The 9,472-nt window shown below is 41.1% G+C and overlaps 1 non-coding gene across 1 annotated transcript; it reads left to right on the forward strand.

Annotated features, from left to right (window-relative positions):
• Positions 1 to 1,691: 1,691 nt before the first annotated feature.
• Positions 1,692 to 1,798, forward strand: LOC147932964 (small nucleolar RNA R71). Its single transcript, XR_015576849.1, has one exon. It is a non-coding gene; the product is annotated as a small nucleolar RNA R71 (small nucleolar RNA).
• Positions 1,799 to 9,472: the final 7,674 nt, after the last annotated feature.

Consider the following 9,472-nt stretch of genomic DNA (forward strand, 5'->3'; position numbering starts at 1 on the left):
ATTGGTGTACGAATCCCTCCTCACTATCATTTGTTAGCGCTGTTTGTAGGCAATCCCCGATTGTTATCTCCTCAAACGCCTCCTCACACAGTTTTTCTAACTCCTATATCTAGAAGGTTTGCCCATCGATTGTGGGCTTTTTCATGGTTTCCCGAATATCAAACTGCATAGTAAGGTCTTCCCCGAGCTTCAGATCGATCTTCCTGTTCCTCACATCTATCATTGCTCATGCGGTGGCTAAAAATGGTCATCCCAAGATAAGCGGATCCCTTGGCTCTACATCAGTTTTCTAAACCACAAAGTCGGCTGGTACATCTACTGATCCCACCTTGACCGGTAAGTCCTCCAATACTCCGCTTGGCAACCTTGTAGTTTGATCTGCCAGAACTAGTTGGATGTCAGTAGGTTTGAATTTCTCAAATCCAAGACATTTGGCTACAGTTAATGGCATTAAACTGACTGATACCCCCAAGTCACTGAGACACCTTCCGAACGTCAATGGTCCAATCGAGCAAGGTAAAGTGAATGACCCCGGGTCGCTCAGTTTCTTTGGTGCAGTAGTCCTATGGATTATAGCACTGCACTAGTGATTGAGTATGACCATTCCTTGAACTTGTTTGATCCGTTCCATCACCGTATCTTTCAGGAATTTCTGGTAAGGGGGTATCAGGGTGAAAGCATCCATTAGAGGCATGCGAAGCTCGAGTTCCTGCATCTGTTTTTTGAACAACGCCTTGTACTTCTCAAGAAGTTCCTTGTGAAATCGTCCAGGAATTGGCAAAGGAGGCTTGTAAGGTGGAGGGATGAATCATCTTTCTTTATGTTTCTCTCCTCCTGGTTTGTTTGTAGGAGGTGGACTGACCGTAGTGTCAACCCGATCATCTATCCGGGTAGTGTGATCGGGTACAGGGTCGGGTTGTTCTGTAGAATGGTTTGGTGGTTGAGCAGTGGGCGATTCATGGAGATCCTCCCCATCTAAATCATTGCTGTCCTCAGGAATGTGTGGTGCTGCCGCCCTAAGGGTAGTTGGCGTCCACTCCTTATGGCTATTGCGAGCGCAGACTCTTTACTTTTTGAAGTGGAAGCTGATTTATCAGTAAGCACCTGAATTCGAGAGCTCAAGGCATCAAACTTGTTGTAGTTGCTGATAATTGGCTGATAGGCGGCAGGCGAGATCATCAAATTTTGTAGTAAGTTGTATGGCATCGGCCTTCTGAGTGGACAGGACTTGGTGCATCATTGATAGCAGATCGAGGGATTAGGAATTGTGTCAAGGTATTAGGCGGATAGGCTGGGGATTGGGGATGTAGGTTATGTGCCTTGTGGTGTCACCGCTGTGATTATTGATGTAGTGCATGTCCTCTAGCGGAGCGTTCTCCCCATATTGTTGCAGAAACTGCTCTTCCTCTGAAATTGCATGGACATGCTGCTGCTTGTTGAGTAGTTTATCCAACTTGTCATTGAGGGCTTTCATGTCCCTCTTGTACCTGGCATCATCCTCACCAGTCGATCGCACAGTACGATCGTACTCCTCATTGTAATGGCCATCAGATTGAGCCAAGTTCTCCACTAGATCCCAACCTTCATCGACATCTTTGTTGAGGAAGTTACCATTGCTTGCGGTGTCCAGCAACATCCGTATCTTAGGGACCACTCCTCGGTATAGTGTGTTCAGCAAGGAAGCATTGCTGAATCCATGGTGAGGACATCTGGTAGTGTATCCCTTGAAACGTTCCCAAGCCTCACTGAACGTTTCATTGCTCTTCTAAACAAAGTCGGAGATATCATTTTGCAGCCTTGCGGTTCTGGATTTGGAGAAGAATTTGGCCAGAAACGCCTTCTTGCATACTTCCCAGGTGGTGATGGACTCCTTGGGGAGTGATTTCTCCCAGAGGTGCGCTTTGTCTCCCAAAGAAAATGGGAAAAGCCGGAGTTTGAATCCATCTTCACTAACTCCATTGATCTTGGTTAGGGTACAGAGCCTATCAAACTCATCCAAATAGTCCAATGGGTCCTCCATTGGCAATCCATGAAACTTGTTGCTTTGTATCATCTGGATGAGACTACTCTTTATCTCAAAGTTGTTGTTCTGAACAGCTGGTGGCACAATGCCATTTCTTTGAGTATGAGTAGATGGAGCATCTCCTGCTCCTATGTTGTTCCTTCCTTGAGGAGCTGGTGGACCATTCTGATAATTCATGACCTCCTCAATTGTTGGTGTTTGTGGTTGCTTAACTTGTTGTTGACGGAGTAGCCTTGGTCTGTCGATGTTGTCGATGAAAGGACTCAAGTGTTGACTACCCTTGGATCATGTTTGCATGCACAAGCAGGTGACCGAGTGAATACACGAACGTCAACCCGATCCAGGTGATTGAGTGACGGGTCGGGTGGGTACTCGGGTTGTACCTGAAATGCAAAACAAACAAATAAACGCGAAAGTAAACAAGTCAGTTCTGAACCAAAGTATAAAATAGAACTTGATCTAGCAAGTGCTAAAATCTTAACCTTAGCAAATTAAATTCAACCAAATGGCAATGACGCCAAATTGATAACAGGATTTTCACCCAGGGTATCAATTCCCTATGCAGTTGTAGTACAAAGGGTTATCAATCCAAATGGTTGTTATGCTAGCAGATGAGATATGATCAGAACTATGCAAGTCAAGCAAAGCAAAGTGACAACCCGTCCCGTGGACCCCACTAGCCCACTGCTAGCTTGCCCCCATAGGCCCAAAGTTGGCCCTGCAGGGCATCGATCCTAACCCCTCACCGTGGACAGGAACTATTCATCCAAATCCACCATGTCTCGGTGAGGGGTTAGGATCGATGCCCTGCAGGGCCAGCTTCGGGCCTATGGGGGCAAGATAGTAGGGGGCTAGTGGGGTCAACAGGACAGGTTGTCACAAGGAGTGAATGGGTTTGATCTAACAAACCTAAAATAAATAAAAGAAGGTAAATAGACAAGAACCACACAACCTAAGCAATCGATGCAAGCATTCGAGTACAGGATCGGGTGGGGTGATCGAGTAAGTAAGATGAATATGAACAGCTCGAAGGGTTACACGAAGCTGATCGAGTACCAGTTCGGGTAAGGGATCGAGTTATAAATAAATATGTAAACAATCAAAATGCGAAAGCTCCTAAGGATAGGGTAATCGACTCCTAAGTGTTCCTGACCAGTGAAACAGACGTATTTGTGTGGTGAATGATGATGATGATGCAATGGTAAGGTATGAATGGAATGATGGATGGGTGTTTCAATTCCCCTTATGCTATTGCAGTACAAGAGGTATCAATCCTAAATGAGTGTTTGTGAACAGTAAAGATATGCATATGAATCTAAGTTAAGACAAATGTAAAGATTGTTTGTCACTAACAATCCTAAGATGAAAATGTAAAATGCAGAAAGTAAACTACAAGAACTAAGAACTAAATGCAAATAAAACAGGATGATTATAACAGTAATGATGCAAGAACAGAAATAGAAACTTCTACTAGTGAACTAATGAAAGACTAGTAATGAACAGGACACTAAGTAAATGCAACAGAAATGCAACTAGAATGAAACAAGAATGAAACAAGACAATCACAAATCATGAAACACAAAGTTCTGGGGATGAACTCGAGCAGCACTCGACCGAGTGTAGGTCGAGTGAGTGGTCGAGCTAGACAAATTCGGAAAAACAGAGCAATGCAATAAGAACAGAGTAATGCTAAACCAAATCAAACTACAAGCAAGCAACAGGATTAAGACTGTAAATTCAATAAACAAAGAGGGTCCTGAGGATGGATTCATGGGATGAATTAATCATTGTGGTTGTCTAACTTGGTCAACAAATCTCAAGGAAACTTTGAGCTAACCTCTAGACATATAAATCTAAGACAAGTTTCTCCCACTCTCATGGTCAAGAAACAATCAAGCCTATGCATCTTCTAGACTTGTTCTCACACAGTAAAGAATCTACACAAGCAGGCATTAAGCAATACATCTCAAACCAAACAAGACCTCTAATCTCTTAGCAAGCCTAATGGTAAGCTCTAGATCTAGCCTTATCTATGCTTCCTAAACATTGGTGTGATGCTAAGAAGCTTGAAATCAGACTCTACCCTCTCAGATATAGAATCAGCATTAAGATCATCTACCCTAGAAGAGATCTACAACAATCAAGCTTGACCAAATCACACAAACCACAAGATCAATCCATCCTAACCCATTCTCAAGATCCTAAGCAAACTACTCAAAACAATACATGATGAACAAAGTCAAAAACCCAGAAAATATTGAAACTTGCATTATTAGAAAGATTAAACAAAGATCTTCAATATTGATGAAAGGATGAAACTCAAATTCTCAATATCTTGAAAGTTATAGAACCAACAAAATATAAGAATCTAGTCTTCTCTCTTAAGGAAGTACAAGATCTTAAAAATACTAATGCAAAAGGAATAAAGCTAAAAAAAGTAAAAATTAGGTTTAAGGAATATCTAAAAAGCTGCTCTCTTTGGTGGCTGTAGGTACAAGGCCTTATATAGGTGAGGAGGTGGAAGCCCTAAAAATAGAAAAAGTCAAAGTAGTCAACGGCTCGGTCAACTCGACCAGTGCTCGGTCGAGTCCATGGTCGAGCTGGGTTCTCTCGTGCACACTCCACTCGGTCGAGTCCATCTACCCACACGGTCGAGTGCTTGGTTGAGCTGGACTCCGGAGCTTGGTTCTTCAGCCTTAACTCTCTTGCTTTCCTCCTCAAGATTGCTTCACTTCTCCTCAGGATTGTTTCCATGCTCCTTAAGCTTCAAAATCACCTGTTTATGCATGAAAAGATGCAAATGCAATGCAACTAAACTCTAATGCATGATTTGGCCTAAAGCTACACAATAATGATGAAAATGGCTAGCAAAAGATGCAAAAGATGTGAATAAACTAAGGGAAAACATGGTAATTGAACATCAACACCCCCAAACTTAGTCTTTGCTTGCCCTCAAGCAAATAAACAAGACATAAGAAGGAAAGTGAGGTTTGAAAGTGGGATCTCAGCTCCTAAAGCTTGCAAATAGACCATCTAGAATCAATGTCCAAGTTACTAGTACTATGATGCAAGTTGAATGAGCTCTACTTAAAAATTTTAGACAAGCATATCACAACCTTTACTGATTTAAGCCTTAGATGTCCACATGCATTCAAATCAACCAATTCCTTTAACATTCATTAATCAAGAACATGAATCAATTCTATGCAATTCTTAAACTCATTTGGCTTGGTAATAAAGGGATTTGAGACAATGATGGTCTCTTTTTTTAGAGTGGGGCTTGTCAATATCAAGGTTCTCTCATAAAAATGGATTGAGCTTTAGAAGAATGCTAAAAGTAAGAACACCTAGACACATACAAGAATAAATCCTTGTCTACCCAAAGGTACCCAAAGTGTTTATCCTATCAATCTAAACCCAAATGATCCTAGTGCTACCCTTTAACTTCTTCTTTTCTCTTTCACCATTTTCTCTTTTGGTTTTCAAGTCTTAGGACAGGTTTCTTAATTGATCTTTCTAGTGGAATGGGAATTTTTTTTTTTTTTTTTTATTGCTATGGTTCTCTTTTCTTCTTATTCTTAAGACATATAAGCTTTTTGCTAAACTTCACTTTGCTTTCTTTTCTTTTCTTTAACTAGAACCATCTTAGATAACAATTTTTACTTCCCATCCTTTCACTAGACTTTAGCTTTTGCTTAAAACTCATTCCCCTCCTAAAGACTCTACCCCTTTTTTTTTTTTTTCTCTTTTCTTTCTTTTCTTTTCAAAACAGCCAAGTCCCAAACCCAACAAGTGAACCACCTAGTCCTATCTAGTTTGAAAAATGCAAACTAGAACTACACAAGGTTTTACTCTTGTCAGTTCAAACCTAACACTTTCTACCAAGCTCAATCCCAAAAATAGGCCTCACACACTCAAGAATAAACAAGGCTTGAAAGAAGGTTTGGTTTGGGGGTAGGGAAACTGATTTAAAAGTGAAATCAGCTACTTGGATCAACAAGAGTGGCAAAAGGAGAAAGATGATCCAAATATGTATATGGTATCCATGAGTTTAAAGCAATGCACAAGTTGATAATTAACAGTCAATATTAGGTTCTTATAGATAGGAAATGGCATCAAATCATAACATGCTTCAATTTAGACCAAATGCAATGCAGGAATTCAAGGCTTGGTTCAATCTTATGCTTCTAACTACTCAACTAGCATCAAAGTACTATTAAATTGGGCATTGATCCTAGTCTAGTGAATTAAGCAAGCTAACAAGGAAATACTCATCACAGATCCCTAATGCAAATATTATGCAATTCTACATGAAACATGCTAAACAAGATCCTAATATGCAATGCAAATTACATGAACACTCTTTTTTATGAAGATTTTTTCAAAATTTTTCAAATTTTTATGGTTTTTCTATGCCTTAGATGCTTATGCAAGTGCTAACATGATTATGCTAAAAATTTGAAATAAGAAAACAAAACACAACATCAAATGCTATCTCAAACCCTCCCCCAAACTTAAATCACACAGTCCCTTGTGTGAAAGAAATTTGTTTGAGGATTCAAGACTTAAAACAAAACACAACATATGAAATGCTATGGTATATACAATGGTAAGGTGATAATGTTACCTCAAGGATTGGAGAAGAAGCTGTCCACATCCTCCTGCATACTATCAAAGGTGTAGCTGGGGTCCTGCTGGTGACTGGAGGAAGGTGATTGGGGCAGCTCGACAATGCCAATCAACCGTGACACGGTCGAGTGCATGTCCAAGTGGGGGGTCGAGCTGGACCGCGAGTGTCCATTAGCTGTCACTTCCTCTTCTATTCAGGCTCCCTTGCTTCCCTGACCACGAAAACACTAAAGCAAAAATCAAAATACCAAAATTCCAAAGCAATATATACAGGGATACCTTAGGGACTTCCTCCCTAGTGAGCTTGTTTAAAGTCACTAAGCTTGACTTCTATAGCTCTTCAAGCTTGGTTTGGAGACCAAGGAGGTGATGAAATCCCCCTGGTTCTACTTGATAACACTTGTGTTCCTTCTTGATCACTACTTCCTTAGCACTTGAACCATGTTTCTTCTTAAGCTTGAGTCTTGGTCTTGCCTTCTTCAAAGTCCTTTTGTTCAGCTTGACTTGGAGATCCTTGACTAAATCAGTTATTTGTTGAACAGAATTCTTAAGCTTCTCCACTGAATCTTCTTGAAAGGTTAGCTTACCCCTTGAAGCAGTTTCCTCACTTGAGACCTCATGATCCTCCTTTCTTTTGATAGTATAAGGTGGATCATATTTTGAAGGCAGATTAGTGGGATTGTTGATGTCAAACTTCATAGTGAAGTCTTCAGTCAGGTGGAGCTTGATAGTCCCCATCTTCACATCAATAACAGCCCAGCTGTAGCTAAGAATGGCCTTCCCAAGATAAGAGGGTCTTTAGGCTCTTGTTCTATGCTCATGATTACAAAATCAGTTGGGATCCTTGCTTCTCCTATTTTGATAGGGAGATTTTTAATCACTCTAACCACATCCCTCTTGGATCCATCTGCGAGACTGACATAGTAGTTGCTGTCCTTGAAGTCCTCATACCCCAACTTCTCAGCCACTGAGTATGGCATCAAGCTCACTGAAGCTCCTAAATCACAAAGGCACTTATTGAAGTGCATGTAGCTGATGGAACATGGTAAGTTGAATGAGCCTGGATCTTGAAGCTTTGTTGGGACAATACCTTTCCCAATCTCTTTCAAATCCTTCATATCTTGGTCATGAGCCATCTTCTTTGACATCTCAAGTAAAAAATCCTGATAGAGAGGGTATGGAGCATACTGTTCCAAAGCAGGTCCTCTCTCTTCTTCTTGGTAAGCAATGATGACCTCTTGTATAGCCATCACCTCCTTCTTCTCAATAACAGCCTTTTCCTTCAAGGCTTTCACTTCCTCTTGTTGCAAAGCAAGCACTTCCTCCCTCTTTTCAATGACGACCTCCTGTAGTATGGCCATTACTTCCTTCTTTTCAATGACTACTTCTTCCTTCAAAGCCATCACTTCCTCTTGTTTCACAACCACAGCTTCTTCTTTCAAAGCTTTCTCTTTCTCTTGTTGCAAAGCTATCTTCTCCTTTTTCTCAATGATTTCCCTCAATTCCCTTATCTTTTGAGCCTTGAAACGTCCTGGGAATGGTAGAGGCTGTTTGTAAGCAGGAGGAATGTATCTAGCAGGCTTAACAGCTTCTATGTCTGCAACTCGATCAGTCACTCGATCAGGTACTCGATCGTGTGTGTGGTCGAGCACCTGGTCGAGTAGTTTTTCTGCTTCAGTCTGCTGAATAATACCTTCACTCTTGGCTTCAATTAGTGACCAATCCTCCCCACCGTGAACTTCACTGTCCTCAGTGACATATTCCTCATTGAGATGGACAGCTTTAATAGTGATCTCCCTTGGGTTTGAATGGCTTGTTCAGGAAGTTGGTGTGGCTTAGGAGCTGAAGTAGAAGAAATGGAGCTCTCCATGCACTGGAATGAAGAGGTTAGACTCTCAAGCTGGTGACTCAGGTCATGAGAATAGGAATTCAATTTTTGGTTCAGCTCTTCAAACTGCCTTGCCTCCTCAATCTGCCTATTGGCTTGCCCAAGCAACAATTGTTGCAGCATAGTGCTTAAGTCAGGTTCTTGGGCTTGGTAGGTCTGAAACATTAGAGTGGGACACCATTGAGTCTGGAAACCTTGTTGCTGGTGCATGGGTGCATAATAGAACTCACTGCCTTGAAACATGGTTACTGACTCGAACAGACACTCGGTCGAGCACAGGCTCGAGTTGATGGTCGAGTCGACTGGGAAGTGCTGTCTATTTAGATCCGGCGTCTGACTCGATCAGGTGCTCGATCATGACTCGGTCGAGTGGTGGTCGAGTTGATGGTCGAGCTGGCACCTGAAATTCAACTTCAACCCAGCAACAGAAGATTCAAGTGTATAAACGAACTTAATCTTAGACTAATATGGATCCTAAATGTCATAAAACACACTCAAATGGGCAACGGCGCCAAATTGAAACAGACTTATTTGTGTGGTGAATGATGATGATGATGCAATGGTAAGGTATGAATGGAATGATGGATGGGTGTTTCAATTCCCCTTATGCTATTGCAGTACAAGAGGTATCAATCCTAAATGAGTGTTTGTGAACAGTAAAGATATGCATATGAATCTAAGTTAAGACAAATGTAAAGATTGTTTGTCACTAACAATCCTAAGATGAAAATGTAAAAGGCAGAAAGTAAACTACAAGAACTAAGAACTAAATGCAAATGAAACAGGATGATTATAACAGTAATGATGCAAGAACAGAAATAGAAACTTCTTCTAGTGAACTAATGAAAGACTAGTAATAAACAGGACACTAAGTAAATGCAACAGAAATGCAACTAGAATGAAACAGGAATGAAACAAGACAATCACAAATC

The sequence above is a fragment of the Camelina sativa genome, chromosome 12, assembly GCF_030686135.1.
Source record: "Camelina sativa cultivar CO46 ecotype springtype chromosome 12, ASM3068613v1".
In the NCBI taxonomy this organism is placed as follows: Eukaryota; Viridiplantae; Streptophyta; class Magnoliopsida; order Brassicales; family Brassicaceae; genus Camelina; species Camelina sativa.